General features: G+C 33.8%; 10 non-coding genes across 10 annotated transcripts; all 10 read left to right on the top strand.

Annotated features, from left to right (window-relative positions):
• The first annotated feature begins 12,140 nt into the window (after positions 1 to 12,140).
• Trnat-agu (transfer RNA threonine (anticodon AGU)) lies at positions 12,141 to 12,214 on the top strand. The gene has a single exon. It is a non-coding gene; the product is annotated as a tRNA-Thr (tRNA).
• Positions 12,215 to 13,066: 852 nt separating this feature from the next.
• Positions 13,067 to 13,140, top strand: Trnat-agu (transfer RNA threonine (anticodon AGU)). The gene has a single exon. It is a non-coding gene; the product is annotated as a tRNA-Thr (tRNA).
• Positions 13,141 to 13,992: 852 nt separating this feature from the next.
• Positions 13,993 to 14,066, top strand: Trnat-agu (transfer RNA threonine (anticodon AGU)). Its single transcript has one exon. It is a non-coding gene; the product is annotated as a tRNA-Thr (tRNA).
• An 852-nt stretch (positions 14,067 to 14,918) lies between these two features.
• On the top strand, positions 14,919 to 14,992 carry Trnat-agu (transfer RNA threonine (anticodon AGU)). Its single transcript has one exon. It is a non-coding gene; the product is annotated as a tRNA-Thr (tRNA).
• Positions 14,993 to 15,844: 852 nt separating this feature from the next.
• Positions 15,845 to 15,918, top strand: Trnat-agu (transfer RNA threonine (anticodon AGU)). Its single transcript has one exon. It is a non-coding gene; the product is annotated as a tRNA-Thr (tRNA).
• An 852-nt stretch (positions 15,919 to 16,770) lies between these two features.
• Positions 16,771 to 16,844, top strand: Trnat-agu (transfer RNA threonine (anticodon AGU)). The gene has a single exon. It is a non-coding gene; the product is annotated as a tRNA-Thr (tRNA).
• An 852-nt stretch (positions 16,845 to 17,696) lies between these two features.
• On the top strand, positions 17,697 to 17,770 carry Trnat-agu (transfer RNA threonine (anticodon AGU)). The gene has a single exon. It is a non-coding gene; the product is annotated as a tRNA-Thr (tRNA).
• Positions 17,771 to 18,622: 852 nt separating this feature from the next.
• Positions 18,623 to 18,696, top strand: Trnat-agu (transfer RNA threonine (anticodon AGU)). The gene has a single exon. It is a non-coding gene; the product is annotated as a tRNA-Thr (tRNA).
• An 852-nt stretch (positions 18,697 to 19,548) lies between these two features.
• On the top strand, positions 19,549 to 19,622 carry Trnat-agu (transfer RNA threonine (anticodon AGU)). Its single transcript has one exon. It is a non-coding gene; the product is annotated as a tRNA-Thr (tRNA).
• Positions 19,623 to 20,474: 852 nt separating this feature from the next.
• On the top strand, positions 20,475 to 20,548 carry Trnat-agu (transfer RNA threonine (anticodon AGU)). Its single transcript has one exon. It is a non-coding gene; the product is annotated as a tRNA-Thr (tRNA).
• Positions 20,549 to 21,109: the final 561 nt, after the last annotated feature.

Here is a 21,109-nt window from a genome sequence, read left to right on the forward strand (position 1 = left end):
CCTTGGCTCACACCGAACAGTAAGCTATAAAGGGCCCCCAAAATTACTAGTGTAAAACCATTCAAACGGGAAAACCAACGGTCTAATCTATATAAAAAACGAGAAACGAGAAACACTTATGAACCACATCAACAAACGACAACTACTGAACATCAAATTCCTGACTTGTCTGTTTTTCATATACTGTATATATGCAATAGGTCTACTATATTTGGTGTATGGAATGATTGTAAGGTGTACATGTCTAGCTGGTAGGTGTCATCTGACCTTGACCTCATTTTCATGGTTCAGTGGTCAAAGTAAAGTTTTTGAATTTTGGTCTTTTTATCTAATACTATATGCAATAAGTCAACTATATTTGGTGTATGGAAATATTTTATGATCTATATGTCAGTCTCTCAGATTTAATTTGACCTTGACCTCATTTTCACGGTTCAGTGTTAAGTTTTTGTGTTTTGGTCTGTTTTTCTTAAACTATAAGCAATATATCTGTAATATGGAAGAATTGTTAGCTGTACATGTCTGCCTGGCATGGTTCATCTGACCTTGACCTCATTTTCATGGTTCATTGGTCAATTTTTAGTTTTCTGGGTTAATGTTAAGTTTATGTGACAGTTGTAATAAAGCTTTATATTTAGGACTATCAACATAATATCAATGATTAGTAAAGAAGGCGAGACATTTCAGCGTGTGCACTCTTGTTTTAATAGGTTGTTAGTGGCTTTTAACTACCTGTCAGTAATTGCGAGTACTCTAAGATCTGTACTTAGTTTCCTTATGTTGTTGGAATATACAAGTACGACCACTTCCACCCTGTGTTTTTGTTAGATGTATTTTTATTTGTATCCATCTGATGAGCTAAACCTTTTTCAACTGATTTTTATAGTTCGTTCTTATGTTGTACTGTTACACCACTGTTCTAGGTTAGGGGAGGGTTGGGATCTCGTTAACATGTTTAACCCAGCCAAATTCTGTATGTATGTGCCTGTCCAAAGTCAGGTGCCTGTAATTTAGTGGTTGTCGCTTGTTGGTGTGTTACATATTTGTTTTTCGTTCATTTTTTTTGTACATAAATTAGGCCTTTAGTTTTCTCGTTTGAATTGTTTTAACATTTGTCATTTCGGGACCTTTCATAGCTGACTATGCGGTATGGGCTTTGCTCATTGTTGAAGGCCGTACGGTGACCTATAGCTGTTAATTTCTGTGTAATCTCTTGTGGAGAGTTGTCTCTTTGGCAATCATACCACATCTTCTTTTTATACGCCCGTCAAAATTTTGACGGGACGTATTATGGTATACAAATGTCCGGGGTCCGTCTGTCCGTCTTCCGGCGTAAGTTTTCGTTCTTTCTTGCTGTGTGGAAAAAAAATCTCAAACAAGAAAAATTGTTCCGAAGTTTTTATAATATATTGTTCATGAACAATGTAAAATGCTTTTTTTAAAGGCGATTTATTAATCAGACAAACTATGAATCGTATAAATAAGCTTTGATTTAGGGACGACATCAAAAGATCAATGTAAGATAAAAAAAAAACTTAATTCAAATATTTGGGGGTGGGGTAAAAAGTGCTGCAAGTTTTGTTTATTTGACATCGATTTTACATATATCTGTATTGGTCAATCAACTTGATTTTTCCCAAATTAGGTTAAGAGGGGGTTGGGGTCAGTGAAAAAACTATGTGAATTAAGTTTGTTTATCCTACATTGAACTTTTGGTGTCGTCCCTTATTGTCCTGTGAATTTTTATCCATGACTTAATTCAGGCAAATTTTTTGCCTTTCTTGCACTGTTGAAAATAAGGACAGAGGGACATCAGATATAAATACTGTTAGTATTAAATCGCACTGATAGCAGTTACAAAATTTTAGATAAGTGAAAATAAGTTGAAATATGAAAGAAAACTTTCAAATAAGTATTACTCCTAAACACACATAAAAAGGGAGACCCACTATAAAAGCGCTTGCGACCTAACTCACTCCATGATGATGTCTTTAGTTGTTGCAATTGATAAATCTTCACTTATCAATCAGAGAGAGAGCTCTACTTATCAATATCAATAAAATTTATTTTAACTGTTGAATGACTTATTCTTCAATTATTTAGTCTTAGAATTTATATCTTTAATTTTCACTAATTGTCTAAATTTGATTTATTGAACCTTTTTGTCTGCTTACGCCTTACCTAACTAAAGATGATTGAGATATGTTTAGCCGTTTTTACATAAAACATTAAAAAAATTAAAAACATCCAGCTTGTAAGTTATTTCTCTAAAGACATATATAGCATCATTTTAAAGCAAACTTATTTGTCCAAGGCATAAATGAATGATTGTACTGAAATGAATGAATATATATAGCCTATTGTTAGAAAGCTGGACAAACTTCTCAGAATATGTTTGCTGGTGTTTATATGTTTATAAAAACACAGCTGGTATTATGCCATATAATTTCATTACTAATAGTGATTAAAATGCGTAATCTACGGTTCGGTACCAATTTCGTCGTCAGTGCTAATGAAAATATTAAATTTCTTGGTAACAAGGATGTCATATAACCTCCTAGATGGTATTTTTTTTAAAGATATATGAACATCAAAAGTCATGAGATACGTTTTATGAGTGTTTGTTAAAAAAATGTCATTCAAGATCAATTAACAAAAATTATGGATTTTTCCCTAATTTTTCAAAATAATTTCCCCTTCGTACATTGATTTATAATCTCGACGCGGTTTTGATCTCAATATCACAGCCCTTTTAAAGACCACTTACTCAAGTATCGTAATTTATAACTCCCGTGAAGACGCGAATTAATTTTATCAGAGACATGTCTCTGTTGTATTTAACAAGATTAGTAAATGCAACGACGTCTATTGGAAGGAGTTAAGAGTTATCGTTAATTATCTACTGTCCAATTTAAACAGATTGGGTTATCTCGCTTGGAAATGTGACATATTCTTGCACATGATGACCTTAACCTCGATTAACGGCTCCAGTGTGTTGGTCAGAAATTACAAATGAAAAATTCGCCATGTCAATTTAAAGAAGACGAATAAGTGCACAATGCATTTTCATTTTATCAGTCAAGTGTCAGTTTGAGAATCCATTGATTATTGAAATATTGCAGCAAGCGTAACAAGTAACTTTAAACTATTGTTTACGTAATAGTGTAATGATTTCTTTGTGAAAGAATAGTTTGATTCTTACGGTCACAAAAATAAAATTCAAACCTAAGTTTCAGCAGCATTATTCCATAACAAACAAAATAGGCGGATGTAAGGATTCGGCCACTTTCTTTTCACCTAAACAGATCAGCTTCTTTAGTTTGATCCCAGTAGAGAACTGAGTGGGGATATTTCATATTTTGAAGAAGTATTTATTCGGAAACACATATTAACTTTGTGTGAGGATTATTGTTTTACTAAGATGATTTAGAATTATCCCCATTTAACTTTCTGTTCCTTTAAAATTCAAATCATCTCCTTGAAACTCTTCTTGCACAGTTATTTTATTTTCTGTAAATGAAAAGACTGTTCTATGAGGGGGTGAACAGGGAGGTACCCTTCTCCCACCTCCCGCCCCCTATCTCCCACCTCCCACTTTTAGAATCTTTTTTTTCTCTCCCACCTATTTTTTGTCTCCGACCTCCCGCCCCCACCTCCCACCTCCCTCAAAAGCTGTCCACATCCTCTTCTATCCTAATGGTACCTGTTCAAAGAAGCATGTGACGAGTTCAAACTTGTCAAAAAAACATTTACCCTTCAGCTATTCATTTGACATTTTCGTAGTACAACCTATTTAAGCTTGAACAACACTGTATTTCGAAATAAACCATTGTTTTCAAAGAAATTCATGTAGATAAAGTGGATAAATTGTTTTTTACTGTACGAGGAGCAGAATAGATACTTTTTGCTATCATTGTTTCTTTGCTTCGTTGGTACCTATATCCGGTGTTAATTATTAAGAGTGGTCAACCTAAATATTTAAAGTTTGCAAGAAAGATTTACTCTGTCTTCTCTATAAAGTTATTATGATTAGCATCACTTTTTACCGAAAAAGACAACTAAAACACAAATTAAGCATGTCCACTTGCTTGCTGCTTGTATATTTTCTGAGCTGCCGAATATATTCAATTTTTTTTTTAAATTACCATTAAATATCACAAACTATACCAATAAAAGCACGTCAATCATAATTAGCATCAAAATAAATCAATACGTAAATTGATTCGTGGCCGATCATGAAAAACTATTTTTTAGAAACCTGTATATCTTTTTCAAAGCTAGGTGAAACACAGGTATAGGACCTCACCTCAAAGGGGAGAGGGGCACTTCGATCTTTTTGTGGTAGGGGTGAGCAGCTTAGCTTGGGTACCCAACCATTTTCATATATTTTGAATAACAAAAATACAAACCTTTCATATATTTTTGAACAAAACAAATTATACATATAGTTAACATGTTACGCCATTTCATGGAGAGAGAAATAGATCTGACAAATATCTGATGCATTTACAACTGTAGTCTTAATCGTATCTTGTGGAAAAAATCAACATAGCAAAACAATTTTATTATTTTTAGATAATTTTGATTCAAAAAGCAACATGTCATATATTTCATCTTAAATTCTCGATCTTATCGTATATCATGAAGCTTGAAATAGTAGCATATTCAAGAAATAATTCATAAGGGAAAATTGAATTTCAGACTGCGGCTAAAATAATAGTTTACACTGAAATGAGTCTAAACGAAAAAGTCATTCCGATTGCGTTTGTATAGCCTTAAACAAAACTTTTTACTAAAAACAAATATGTAAAATTGACCATACTTATATTTCAAAATTATGATATACATTAAATGCATTTGTCGTTCGCTCTTGTAAAGAAGGGCTAGAAGTGCATAATCCATATTATTTAACACGATAATATTTTGCCCTAAATATTCATTCGAACTGAACTAGTACACATTTTTATTTAGGGACCAGCTGAAGCCCGCCTCCGGGTGCGGGATTTACTCGCTGTGTTGAAGACCCATTGGTGGCCTTCGGCTGTTTTCTGCTCTTTGGTCGGGTTGTTGTCTCTTTGACATATTCCCCATTTCTATTCTCAATTTTATTCGAAGTATTCCTTGATAAGACAATTATTTTCCGTTATACAATGTGCCATGGAAACTAGTGAGTCCTCTCTATAACCTTATGTTCCTAAATATTACACCAATTTTCATAGAAAAAAATTAAGCTAAACAATTAAAGACCTAAAAGCTTAGACACTTGTAATCTGTCGTCAATATAATCTGCAACACAACAGTTCTTATGCAAATCACTTTTCCAACTTCCATGGCGTTTACAGACCCTTTCAAAACACAAAAACCACAATGCATTGAAGAATGTAATTCAAGTTCTGAATATGGTGCAACTTTTTTCAACCGTTTAAGTATGCAGCTCTAGCTGTAGAATAACTAATCGATTTATCGATTAATCAATCTTGTTTAAAACAAACTTATCGGCTTGTATTTGTCCTATTTGAAGAAAATCTAAATATGCTATGCACATGTACCCTAATAACATAACAAAAGTGCAAGCTAACGATTGACCCTTTCAAACTAAACTTCACCTCCCGCTCTGTATTGATCGGTTTTACTATTTGATATCTTAAAATCAAATAGTTATATCTAAAAACAATGTCGTTATATCTTACTAAATTCAGAAAAGCGCTATAACAAAGTAAAATCGTTGCAAGATCCATAACTGCTGTTACATCGTTCGACCGTTGAAATATTGTACAGAAACTTAACAATATAGTATTGGGCACTGGATCTTAACAACTGAAGCTTTAGTAGTACATTTAGCTGACTCAACTAAATTTTGAACAAAGGCATTCTCTGTATGATCTAATTGTCCACGCATGTCATTTGTTCATTCAATGGCAAAACAATAGAAAATATACTCTTCTTATGAAAAAGTCGACAAAATCAACAGTAAAGCAATACTGGTGTCGATATTGATTAAACGATATTTCTAAACGATATTTCTAAACGACAATCGTATCTGATAAAGAAAAACTATTTGTTAAACTGTGTTATCATTTTATTATTCATTATTGATCGAGATATTTGCATTAGAGAAATTTAAAAAAATGTTAATCTTTGTTGCATGTGGATAAAAAAAATTGGAAAAAATCATGTACATACAAAATCTTAAGCTCTTACAAGTCACCAATTTTTGGAGTGTTCCACATAGTGCTTATCATGTTACAATTTCTTAAAATTTACATATTTTCCAAGTTTTTGAGTAAGCCGGTCGGCTCTTTTCGATTGAACTCTCGATAAAGAAATATTGTCTTTCGTGAATATATCAATTTAAAAGTTGTGACTGTGCATGTTAGAAAAAATAAGGATACATTATTTTACGAAGTGGGTTGTCCATTAAACGATTTTTACTTGTTTTTTTTTAATTTTTAGAATAAGTCGTCTCGATTTTTGGACATGTAACTGCAGGTTTCTCGATATATTCGCATTCAATGTTTACATCGATATAAGGTCCGTTTAAATTTGCTTAGTAACTTAATTTCCAAAGTGTTAATCTTTGGTGCATATCAATCGATTCTTTTGATATTTTGGTCCTGAACTTCTCTGATCTAGCTGCATACATATACGGAAATTGGCATGTCCCTAGAGGTATTCAGCTAGTAGAAAAATAAATTGAAGTTGGTACTACAGGAATTTATTCGCATAGCAACATTTTAAATCAATATTACACAAAGCTCATAAAGCCTGCTATTCTTGACGTTTGCTGTTTTGGAAGGAAATGATAACATTATACTTCAATTTTGTTTTTACTTCAATTTTGTTTTATTGTTACTATATTCTTGTGAATTTATATTTAATAGCGTTCTTGCTTAAACGGGACAAACATTGAAAAGATCAAATTTTCAGTGTTTGCAGCGGAGTTAATATATTGTCTCTAGATTTCCCACGGCATTTAACAGGAAAAAAGCACTACTGGTTGTACTGTAGGTAGCACCTGAATCCAGCAAATGAACTGAATATAGCAACAGATGAACAGCGAAGCAGGTAAAGAAGTTAAACTATGCGCGTTCGAAAATTTTTCACTTTTCATAAAGGCATATTATTATTTCTTAACAGTACTGTCATTTCTGGCATCATGAATCTTGAAATAAAAACTATTTACCAAATTGTGCAAAGGATGATCCTTTCAAATAACACTCTCTTCTAGGGATGTTGTTACAATCGGTCATGTTTCATTCCTTTAAAAATAATGGCCATGCATGGTTTTGGTCAACATATATATGAGCAAGAGCTTTACCCGAAAAATATTTTTCACACATTAACATCTTTTAAAGCCTAATACCAATATGCAAGACCAAATTCAGAAATGTAATACTGATGTCCGACAGACAAGTGTCTTATGAACATCTAAAGGATGTAATTCGGTAGATTTGTAATACTTTTTGATTTTCGAATTCAAAGGATGTGAAGGTATTATTATGCCACAAAAAAGTGGCATAATAATACCTTCTCCTTTCCAAAAGTATCATGCAATAACACTTAATAAGGCACACAATACCACAATGGCACAACGGTGGAATCATTCGCCCCATCAACGGACAACTTTATGATAACCTTGCAAACAACAAGCTTACTGGTTCAATTTCACACCATGTTGAACTTTTATCACCTTTCGATACTGTCAAACTATCTAGAGTACTCTGTAATTCAATTTTCATCTGAACAACTCAAAATTATTAAGCTATTTCCGGTCTTTCTGTTAATTTTTAGACGTATAAACTGCGGTAAATTCAGTGATTTTCAGACAATTCGCTTGCAGTCAATCAATATCTGTTCAGACTATCACTAGTAAATGAAATTAAGTCTTAAACGATCATTTCGATCTTAACATCATCTGAAAAGTCTGAACAATAAGTTATTAAGGCATGTTTATAGAAAACAGTCATTCAGAAGATCTTATGAGTCACAGACCAATTTGGCACATAACCAAATGTTAGAACATAACAAACAAAATACTTTCTATTACCCCTTTAAAATCACAGCTGAACCCTAAATAAGTTTTATTTTCCTCTATCATTCTAAATGGTGATATGCACTCTTCATGTCATATCTAAACACATTCTCTATTTCAAGCCAAAACAAATTCCCTTTCCACTGAACTATCGTCTTCTTAAATTTAAACTGATGATAACATTGAATGATATGTCTACAGTCCAAAATGCAACTTTTTTCAATCTGCAAGGGATTAATCACTCATTGTAAATCATCCACTAACTTTTTTGATCAATTTTGTAAATTCACACGTAAAGAAATCTCCGTTATCCCTTACTGATTAATTATTTCTCAAAACCACATTTTATGGTTGTAATTCAAATTGAATACAAATCGCCTTTTTATCACTAAAAAATATATATTTGCTCCTCCCTATATCTCCCCATTTGTGTATTATTTTTTTCAAGTTTCTTACAAGTGTGATTAAACCACTGGCTATGCGTCTGTTGAGAAGTTCATGCCCAAGGAAACAAATACTATCATCATTATAAATCCCTTCTGAAGACTTGCCAGTTAGGTGATTTTAATTCACCTGAAATATTTTATCATGCATAAAATCTAAACAAAAGCTACTAAAATCGATAAAACAGTACGGAACTTAAGTTTCTTATCTGAAAATTCAAAAAGCCAGTGACCATGGTTGAAACAGTTGTGACATACTCCATGCCACATATCCGATTCCTCACTAGCCTAGTGTCCAATAGAAGGCGTTGTAGTTGTAGACGCTCTACTATACGGCGTGGGACGTTTCTTTTAAAGTTTTCTCTGCTTTGCATTTCCTCTCTTTATGGATCTGTGCACGCATGTCATCGCCCTAATCGTCTGTAAGAAGATTCGCTGTGTAGTCATGTATCATCATCCCATCACCCACGCATCTGCCATTTTGACCAATTTTGTGTCGGCAGCATGAAAGTTGCTTACTTCCAGATATCTGTTTTACGAATCTCACGGCTCTAAACTGGTATCATTTTCCTACGGTGCTATTGCTATCTTGCAGTAAAACCTACTTTGGTTGTTGATGTGGTTCATAAGTGTTTCTCGTTTCTCGTTTTTATATAGATTAGACCGTTGGTTTTCCTGTTTGAATGGTTTTACACTAGTAATTTTGGGGCCCTTTATAGCTTGCTGTTCGGTGTGAGCCAAGGCTCCGTGTTGAAAGCCGTACTTTGACCTATAATGGTTTACTTTTACAAATTGTGACTTGGATGGAGAGTTGTCTCATTGGCACTCATACCACATCTTTTAATAACTATCTTCACGTGACTTTCTTTGGAATTAGTAGTCATCCGTAAGTGTAAGTTTATTTAGGTACCTGTTAATTTATAATTCTGAACACTCCAATTGTTGATTATAAAATTATCGAAGATCCACTGAAAACAATCAACAAATCGTTCTGCAATATCTTTTATTTTTTTTCTTCGACAATCAGCTCTTAAACGCTCCGATTGTTATTTATTGTAGTTTCGCTGAAAACAATCAACAAATCATTCTGCAATTAAAAAAAATCGACTATCAGCTCTATACTATCTTCAAGATCATTCAGATCAATCATGGTACTCAGAATTGGTTTTACCTATTTTAAATGAGAAGACAGTTAATCCTTGTTAGACTACGTGACAGGGAAATTATTGTTACTTATATATGTTGATGTTCACAGCATACTTCAGTCATTTTATTTTACCCACAATTGTACCCCCTTTTGACAGTTTTTAGACGTTTTGACCAATTTCAATACCTACCTTTTTCATCGTAATTGATCTACCGAAGTGAGTAATGGGTCTTCGTTTTATATTCGTTAACAGATAGTCTGTCGGGAAATGTGTTATCAGACGTATGGTTTCCAAAAGACTTTAATCAGTTTAGCACAATAGCGTATATTTTAAATACATCAATTTACCAACAAAAAGAGGGTTATTGCTATGATAATTCTGGATTGATGTTTTATTGGGTAAGAGAAAAAATACCATAACTTGTAAACCTATCAGTCAAATGAGTGAAATTTCAGCTTGATATCAATGTAAATGTAACCTGATTGCTTTAGTGTAACAAGAAGAGAAGGAAACGTTTCTTACCAATTGTATCCGTAAATTTACACACATGTTCATAGTTTTCAGAATATGAATTCAATAAGAATGCATAAGAAACTCAGGCAAAGTTAACCTTAGATGAATTTAACTATTCTCTTTGTTAATTTTGGTCACGTAACTCCTTACGTTTCTGTGTATTTATATGTATTTTTACATCCAAAGGCTTTCAAATGTTTAGATCTGAGCGTTTCTGAAGAAGGTAAATCCAGAAAAAACACATCGCATTATTGTATGTCTCAAATAGAGAATCTATAAATTTAGAATTAAAAAGCGACGAAAAAAATGCATTTTATTCGATTAAAGTTGTGATTTCTCATAGTTTCGTCAACATAATTTGTTTTAAGTTATATGTTATCGCTGTGAACTTTTTTTGGTTTAATGATATGAAAAAATGTCACCAAATCGTTTTTGCAAATTTCATTTTGAAAAAATATGATAAATGAAAGCATGACGTTACGCTTTTGTCACTTTATATACCGAGACTGCACATGTTATTGAAATTTTACTGAACTTGAAGAAAACGAATCCGTGGAATTTTGTGGCTGAAACTTTGAGAAATTCAGGATGCATACAATGTAGTTAATCAATGTTTTTTTTTACGTTCATCTATACATTTATAGATCCTTTTGTCAAAATGTTTGATTCGATATTATCTCTAAAAATATACACATTTCACTTTTTAGATATCCATATGCAGTTCAGTGAGTTCCAAATGCATTAAAAATTTAATATAAAACAGTTCTTACTTGGGTAAGATTGCTGTCCATAGAACTTAAATCTAAAAACTGTGACCTTGTGAAGACTTATGTCCAAGCTCGAACACTAGCAAATCATTTCTCCGGATACGAGAAAACCAGAAAATACAGCAAGTTAGTAAGAACGAAATTAAGACTTTGACACATGATGCTTAATGCTCAAAATATCTTCACCAAACTTTATATCAGAATGTGAATTTGATATGATAAAAATATTATCAGTTATGTAGAGAGCAGTTTCAATTAATATGAGGTTTGACAGTTTTTTTCTGAAACCAAGTCAAAATATCTCATGGGGAAACTGCTCAACATCTTGGCTCTGTTTGTGCCCCAGACCCTCGCACATTATAATGCCTCCTATTAAACAAGTTCTAACTTACGGCTCTGGCTGGCTGGTGCAATATTTTCTATTTGACAACACTATTACAAAGTAACGAGCAATAATGAATAATTGTGGTCTTCAGACGAACTGCCATGTAACAGGACAACAGGAAACCAGTCCGGTACCCACGAATGAAGTCCCTTACTAAATATAAAAGTGATTTTATCTGACATCGTACTTAGGTAGAAAATAGGTTCTTCAATATTTAAAGTTATTTATAGTAATAAGTTACTACCTTTTCCATGACATTATCAAGATATGTAGCAAAAATGGTGGAAGATTACTTGAGTAAATAGTCCAAGAAGTAAACGAAACGGATTCATTCATACTCAAAGGGATTGGATTTTTAAAGGATAGAAGGGTCTTTTCATCACGTTTAAAAACTATCTCTCAATTAAAAAAGCCATTGTCAGATTCCGTGGCTGGCCGTCAACCGACTGAGCTATGGCGACAGAATAGTTTCAGACATCAGAATTGTATACTTATATCTAGTGGTTACTTTCGACTTCGAAAAGATAAGTACATCTTTTTGGTTATTTAGCGTCATGACAAACAGGTAATTGACAAAAAACTGTTTTGCAACTTCATCTATCAATAAATATGTCAATAGACCGAAACAACAAATATGATAAGATGATACGATAGAAAGACAAATCGATGTATGAACATAAAATCGACCGTGTCGTCTCATACTTAGGAAAAGTAAAACAGAAGCAACTGCATAACGTCTAGAATGTTAATTTTCCTCTGTCTATCTGTATGCACTTGTATATACTTGCCCATAGATCACGGAAGAATAAGTCTAGATATAAATATTGAATATTTCAAATCATTTAACGTGGAGCCTTCATAGCTCAGTTGGTTAGAGCGCCAGTCTAGTAAACTGGAGGTCGAGAGTTCGACTCTCTCTGAAGGCTATTTTTTTGCTGTCATTTTCTGTTATTTTGCCTCACGTACACTTACTCTTTATTTATCCCCCTATTCGTGATAACATTTAGAACTTTCATAAAGTGCATCTCGATCAGTTACACTGGTTTGTGAGCAGGCTAAGCAATAATTTGAATTGTTAAAATGCAATTTCATTTGAACTGCTTCATCTATAAATGAATGGTTAATTAAAGGATTACAAGAAGTGGATCATGAATAATTTCAACCGAAGATTTGACTCGTCCATACGAAAGGTTGAAAAATTATATCGCCAAATTTTGATATCATTTAGAAATGCGAATTGAACGTTTGATCTGGCTTGTAGCAAATGTCAAAAACATTAAGTTCCAAATGAGAAATTTTGCTCTCAAATTCAAAAAGCCATTGTGAGATTCGAACTGCGGTCCTCGGTATTCCCTGTCTGGCCGTCAACCGACTGAGCTATGGCGACAGAATAGTTTCAGACATCAGAATTGTATACTTATATCTAGTGGTTACTTTCGACTTCGAAAAGATAAGTACATCTTTTTGGTTATTTAGCGTCATGACAAACAGGTAATTGACAAAAAACTGTTTTGCAACTTCATCTATCAATAAATATGTCAATAGACCGAAACAACAAATATGATAAGATGATACGATAGAAAGACAAATCGATGTATGAACATAAAATCGACCGTGTCGTCTCATACTTAGGAAAAGTAAAACAGAAGCAACTGCATAACGTCTAGAATGTTAATTTTCCTCTGTCTATCTGTATGCACTTGTATATACTTGCCCATAGATCACGGAAGAATAAGTCTAGATATAAATATTGAATATTTCAAATCATTTAACGTGGAGCCTTCATAGCTCAGTTGGTTAGAGCGCCAGTCTAGTAAACTGGAGGTCGAGAGTTCGACTCTCTCAGAAGGCTATTTTTTTGCTGTCATTTTCTGTTATTTTGCCTCACGTACACTTACTCTTTATTTATCCCCCTATTCGTGATAACATTTAGAACTTTCATAAAGTGCATCTCGATCAGTTACACTGGTTTGTGAGCAGGCTAAGCAATAATTTGAATTGTTAAAATGCAATTTCATTTGAACTGCTTCATCTATAAATGAATGGTTAATTAAAGGATTACAAGAAGTGGATCATGAATAATTTCAACCGAAGATTTGACTCGTCCATACGAAAGGTTGAAAAATTATATCGCCAAATTTTGATATCATTTAGAAATGCGAATTGAACGTTTGATCTGGCTTGTAGCAAATGTCAAAAACATTAAGTTCCAAATGAGAAATTTTGCTCTCAAATTCAAAAAGCCATTGTGAGATTCGAACTGCGGTCCTCGGTATTCCCTGTCTGGCCGTCAACCGACTGAGCTATGGCGACAGAATAGTTTCAGACATCAGAATTGTATACTTATATCTAGTGGTTACTTTCGACTTCGAAAAGATAAGTACATCTTTTTGGTTATTTAGCGTCATGACAAACAGGTAATTGACAAAAAACTGTTTTGCAACTTCATCTATCAATAAATATGTCAATAGACCGAAACAACAAATATGATAAGATGATACGATAGAAAGACAAATCGATGTATGAACATAAAATCGACCGTGTCGTCTCATACTTAGGAAAAGTAAAACAGAAGCAACTGCATAACGTCTAGAATGTTAATTTTCCTCTGTCTATCTGTATGCACTTGTATATACTTGCCCATAGATCACGGAAGAATAAGTCTAGATATAAATATTGAATATTTCAAATCATTTAACGTGGAGCCTTCATAGCTCAGTTGGTTAGAGCGCCAGTCTAGTAAACTGGAGGTCGAGAGTTCGACTCTCTCTGAAGGCTATTTTTTTGCTGTCATTTTCTGTTATTTTGCCTCACGTACACTTACTCTTTATTTATCCCCCTATTCGTGATAACATTTAGAACTTTCATAAAGTGCATCTCGATCAGTTACACTGGTTTGTGAGCAGGCTAAGCAATAATTTGAATTGTTAAAATGCAATTTCATTTGAACTGCTTCATCTATAAATGAATGGTTAATTAAAGGATTACAAGAAGTGGATCATGAATAATTTCAACCGAAGATTTGACTCGTCCATACGAAAGGTTGAAAAATTATATCGCCAAATTTTGATATCATTTAGAAATGCGAATTGAACGTTTGATCTGGCTTGTAGCAAATGTCAAAAACATTAAGTTCCAAATGAGAAATTTTGCTCTCAAATTCAAAAAGCCATTGTGAGATTCGAACTGCGGTCCTCGGTATTCCCTGTCTGGCCGTCAACCGACTGAGCTATGGCGACAGAATAGTTTCAGACATCAGAATTGTATACTTATATCTAGTGGTTACTTTCGACTTCGAAAAGATAAGTACATCTTTTTGGTTATTTAGCGTCATGACAAACAGGTAATTGACAAAAAACTGTTTTGCAACTTCATCTATCAATAAATATGTCAATAGACCGAAACAACAAATATGATAAGATGATACGATAGAAAGACAAATCGATGTATGAACATAAAATCGACCGTGTCGTCTCATACTTAGGAAAAGTAAAACAGAAGCAACTGCATAACGTCTAGAATGTTAATTTTCCTCTGTCTATCTGTATGCACTTGTATATACTTGCCCATAGATCACGGAAGAATAAGTCTAGATATAAATATTGAATATTTCAAATCATTTAACGTGGAGCCTTCATAGCTCAGTTGGTTAGAGCGCCAGTCTAGTAAACTGGAGGTCGAGAGTTCGACTCTCTCTGAAGGCTATTTTTTTGCTGTCATTTTCTGTTATTTTGCCTCACGTACACTTACTCTTTATTTATCCCCCTATTCGTGATAACATTTAGAACTTTCATAAAGTGCATCTCGATCAGTTACACTGGTTTGTGAGCAGGCTAAGCAATAATTTGAATTGTTAAAATGCAATTTCATTTGAACTGCTTCATCTATAAATGAATGGTTAATTAAAGGATTACAAGAAGTGGATCATGAATAATTTCAACCGAAGATTTGACTCGTCCATACGAAAGGTTGAAAAATTATATCGCCAAATTTTGATATCATTTAGAAATGCGAATTGAACGTTTGATCTGGCTTGTAGCAAATGTCAAAAACATTAAGTTCCAAATGAGAAATTTTGCTCTCAAATTCAAAAAGCCATTGTGAGATTCGAACTGCGGTCCTCGGTATTCCCTGTCTGGCCGTCAACCGACTGAGCTATGGCGACAGAATAGTTTCAGACATCAGAATTGTATACTTATATCTAGTGGTTACTTTCGACTTCGAAAAGATAAGTACATCTTTTTGGTTATTTAGCGTCATGACAAACAGGTAATTGACAAAAAACTGTTTTGCAACTTCATCTATCAATAAATATGTCAATAGACCGAAACAACAAATATGATAAGATGATACGATAGAAAGACAAATCGATGTATGAACATAAAATCGACCGTGTCGTCTCATACTTAGGAAAAGTAAAACAGAAGCAACTGCATAACGTCTAGAATGTTAATTTTCCTCTGTCTATCTGTATGCACTTGTATATACTTGCCCATAGATCACGGAAGAATAAGTCTAGATATAAATATTGAATATTTCAAATCATTTAACGTGGAGCCTTCATAGCTCAGTTGGTTAGAGCGCCAGTCTAGTAAACTGGAGGTCGAGAGTTCGACTCTCTCAGAAGGCTATTTTTTTGCTGTCATTTTCTGTTATTTTGCCTCACGTACACTTACTCTTTATTTATCCCCCTATTCGTGATAACATTTAGAACTTTCATAAAGTGCATCTCGATCAGTTACACTGGTTTGTGAGCAGGCTAAGCAATAATTTGAATTGTTAAAATGCAATTTCATTTGAACTGCTTCATCTATAAATGAATGGTTAATTAAAGGATTACAAGAAGTGGATCATGAATAATTTCAACCGAAGATTTGACTCGTCCATACGAAAGGTTGAAAAATTATATCGCCAAATTTTGATATCATTTAGAAATGCGAATTGAACGTTTGATCTGGCTTGTAGCAAATGTCAAAAACATTAAGTTCCAAATGAGAAATTTTGCTCTCAAATTCAAAAAGCCATTGTGAGATTCGAACTGCGGTCCTCGGTATTCCCTGTCTGGCCGTCAACCGACTGAGCTATGGCGACAGAATAGTTTCAGACATCAGAATTGTATACTTATATCTAGTGGTTACTTTCGACTTCGAAAAGATAAGTACATCTTTTTGGTTATTTAGCGTCATGACAAACAGGTAATTGACAAAAAACTGTTTTGCAACTTCATCTATCAATAAATATGTCAATAGACCGAAACAACAAATATGATAAGATGATACGATAGAAAGACAAATCGATGTATGAACATAAAATCGACCGTGTCGTCTCATACTTAGGAAAAGTAAAACAGAAGCAACTGCATAACGTCTAGAATGTTAATTTTCCTCTGTCTATCTGTATGCACTTGTATATACTTGCCCATAGATCACGGAAGAATAAGTCTAGATATAAATATTGAATATTTCAAATCATTTAACGTGGAGCCTTCATAGCTCAGTTGGTTAGAGCGCCAGTCTAGTAAACTGGAGGTCGAGAGTTCGACTCTCTCTGAAGGCTATTTTTTTGCTGTCATTTTCTGTTATTTTGCCTCACGTACACTTACTCTTTATTTATCCCCCTATTCGTGATAACATTTAGAACTTTCATAAAGTGCATCTCGATCAGTTACACTGGTTTGTGAGCAGGCTAAGCAATAATTTGAATTGTTAAAATGCAATTTCATTTGAACTGCTTCATCTATAAATGAATGGTTAATTAAAGGATTACAAGAAGTGGATCATGAATAATTTCAACCGAAGATTTGACTCGTCCATACGAAAGGTTGAAAAATTATATCGCCAAATTTTGATATCATTTAGAAATGCGAATTGAACGTTTGATCTGGCTTGTAGCAAATGTCAAAAACATTAAGTTCCAAATGAGAAATTTTGCTCTCAAATTCAAAAAGCCATTGTGAGATTCGAACTGCGGTCCTCGGTATTCCCTGTCTGGCCGTCAACCGACTGAGCTATGGCGACAGAATAGTTTCAGACATCAGAATTGTATACTTATATCTAGTGGTTACTTTCGACTTCGAAAAGATAAGTACATCTTTTTGGTTATTTAGCGTCATGACAAACAGGTAATTGACAAAAAACTGTTTTGCAACTTCATCTATCAATAAATATGTCAATAGACCGAAACAACAAATATGATAAGATGATACGATAGAAAGACAAATCGATGTATGAACATAAAATCGACCGTGTCGTCTCATACTTAGGAAAAGTAAAACAGAAGCAACTGCATAACGTCTAGAATGTTAATTTTCCTCTGTCTATCTGTATGCACTTGTATATACTTGCCCATAGATCACGGAAGAATAAGTCTAGATATAAATATTGAATATTTCAAATCATTTAACGTGGAGCCTTCATAGCTCAGTTGGTTAGAGCGCCAGTCTAGTAAACTGGAGGTCGAGAGTTCGACTCTCTCTGAAGGCTATTTTTTTGCTGTCATTTTCTGTTATTTTGCCTCACGTACACTTACTCTTTATTTATCCCCCTATTCGTGATAACATTTAGAACTTTCATAAAGTGCATCTCGATCAGTTACACTGGTTTGTGAGCAGGCTAAGCAATAATTTGAATTGTTAAAATGCAATTTCATTTGAACTGCTTCATCTATAAATGAATGGTTAATTAAAGGATTACAAGAAGTGGATCATGAATAATTTCAACCGAAGATTTGACTCGTCCATACGAAAGGTTGAAAAATTATATCGCCAAATTTTGATATCATTTAGAAATGCGAATTGAACGTTTGATCTGGCTTGTAGCAAATGTCAAAAACATTAAGTTCCAAATGAGAAATTTTGCTCTCAAATTCAAAAAGCCATTGTGAGATTCGAACTGCGGTCCTCGGTATTCCCTGTCTGGCCGTCAACCGACTGAGCTATGGCGACAGAATAGTTTCAGACATCAGAATTGTATACTTATATCTAGTGGTTACTTTCGACTTCGAAAAGATAAGTACATCTTTTTGGTTATTTAGCGTCATGACAAACAGGTAATTGACAAAAAACTGTTTTGCAACTTCATCTATCAATAAATATGTCAATAGACCGAAACAACAAATATGATAAGATGATACGATAGAAAGACAAATCGATGTATGAACATAAAATCGACCGTGTCGTCTCATACTTAGGAAAAGTAAAACAGAAGCAACTGCATAACGTCTAGAATGTTAATTTTCCTCTGTCTATCTGTATGCACTTGTATATACTTGCCCATAGATCACGGAAGAATAAGTCTAGATATAAATATTGAATATTTCAAATCATTTAACGTGGAGCCTTCATAGCTCAGTTGGTTAGAGCGCCAGTCTAGTAAACTGGAGGTCGAGAGTTCGACTCTCTCTGAAGGCTATTTTTTTGCTGTCATTTTCTGTTATTTTGCCTCACGTACACTTACTCTTTATTTATCCCCCTATTCGTGATAACATTTAGAACTTTCATAAAGTGCATCTCGATCAGTTACACTGGTTTGTGAGCAGGCTAAGCAATAATTTGAATTGTTAAAATGCAATTTCATTTGAACTGCTTCATCTATAAATGAATGGTTAATTAAAGGATTACAAGAAGTGGATCATGAATAATTTCAACCGAAGATTTGACTCGTCCATACGAAAGGTTGAAAAATTATATCGCCAAATTTTGATATCATTTAGAAATGCGAATTGAACGTTTGATCTGGCTTGTAGCAAATGTCAAAAACATTAAGTTCCAAATGAGAAATTTTGCTCTCAAATTCAAAAAGCCATTGTGAGATTCGAACTGCGGTCCTCGGTATTCCCTGTCTGGCCGTCAACCGACTGAGCTATGGCGACAGAATAGTTTCAGACATCAGAATTGTATACTTATATCTAGTGGTTACTTTCGACTTCGAAAAGATAAGTACATCTTTTTGGTTATTTAGCGTCATGACAAACAGGTAATTGACAAAAAACTGTTTTGCAACTTCATCTATCAATAAATATGTCAATAGACCGAAACAACAAATATGATAAGATGATACGATAGAAAGACAAATCGATGTATGAACATAAAATCGACCGTGTCGTCTCATACTTAGGAAAAGTAAAACAGAAGCAACTGCATAACGTCTAGAATGTTAATTTTCCTCTGTCTATCTGTATGCACTTGTATATACTTGCCCATAGATCACGGAAGAATAAGTCTAGATATAAATATTGAATATTTCAAATCATTTAACGTGGAGCCTTCATAGCTCAGTTGGTTAGAGCGCCAGTCTAGTAAACTGGAGGTCGAGAGTTCGACTCTCTCTGAAGGCTATTTTTTTGCTGTCATTTTCTGTTATTTTGCCTCACGTACACTTACTCTTTATTTATCCCCCTATTCGTGATAACATTTAGAACTTTCATAAAGTGCATCTCGATCAGTTACACTGGTTTGTGAGCAGGCTAAGCAATAATTTGAATTGTTAAAATGCAATTTCATTTGAACTGCTTCATCTATAAATGAATGGTTAATTAAAGGATTACAAGAAGTGGATCATGAATAATTTCAACCGAAGATTTGACTCGTCCATACGAAAGGTTGAAAAATTATATCGCCAAATTTTGATATCATTTAGAAATGCGAATTGAACGTTTGATCTGGCTTGTAGCAAATGTCAAAAACATTAAGTTCCAAATGAGAAATTTTGCTCTCAAATTCAAAAAGCCATTGTGAGATTCGAACTGCGGTCCTCGGTATTCCCTGTCTGGCCGTCAACCGACTGAGCTATGGCGACAGAATAGTTTCAGACATCAGAATTGTATACTTATATCTAGTGGTTACTTTCGACTTCGAAAAGATAAGTACATCTTTTTGGTTATTTAGCGTCATGACAAACAGGTAATTGACAAAAAACTGTTTTGCAACTTCATCTATCAATAAATATGTCAATAGACCGAAACAACAAATATGATAAGATGATACGATAGAAAGACAAATCGATGTATGAACATAAAATCGACCGTGTCGTCTCATACTTAGGAAAAGTAAAACAGAAGCAACTGCATAACGTCTAGAATGTTAATTTTCCTCTGTCTATCTGTATGCACTTGTATATACTTGCCCATAGATCACGGAAGAATAAGTCTAGATATAAATATTGAATATTTCAAATCATTTAACGTGGAGCCTTCATAGCTCAGTTGGTTAGAGCGCCAGTCTAGTAAACTGGAGGTCGAGAGTTCGACTCTCTCTGAAGGCTATTTTTTTGCTGTCATTTTCTGTTATTTTGCCTCACGTACACTTACTCTTTATTTATCCCCCTATTCGTGATAACATTTAGAACTTTCATAAAGTGCATCTCGATCAGTTACACTGGTTTGTGAGCAGGCTAAGCAATAATTTGAATTGTTAAAATGCAATTTCATTTGAACTGCTTCATCTATAAATGAATGGTTAATTAAAGGATTACAAGAAGTGGATCATGAATAATTTCAACCGAAGATTTGACTCGTCCATACGAAAGGTTGAAAAATTATATCGCCAAATTTTGATATCATTTAGAAATGCGAATTGAACGTTTGATCTGGCTTGTAGCAAATGTCAAAAACATTAAGTTCCAAATGAGAAATTTTGCTCTCAAATTCAAAAAGCCATTGTGAGATTCGAACTGCGGTCCTCGGTATTCCCTGTCTGGCCGTCAACCGACTGAGCTATGGCGACAGAATAGTTTCAGACATCAGAATTGTATACTTATATCTAGTGGTTACTTTCGACTTCGAAAAGATAAGTACATCTTTTTGGTTATTTAGCGTCATGACAA

The sequence above is a fragment of the Mytilus californianus genome, unplaced genomic scaffold (assembly GCF_021869535.1).
Source record: "Mytilus californianus isolate M0D057914Y unplaced genomic scaffold, xbMytCali1.0.p SCAF_5, whole genome shotgun sequence".
In the NCBI taxonomy this organism is placed as follows: Eukaryota; Metazoa; Mollusca; class Bivalvia; order Mytilida; family Mytilidae; genus Mytilus; species Mytilus californianus.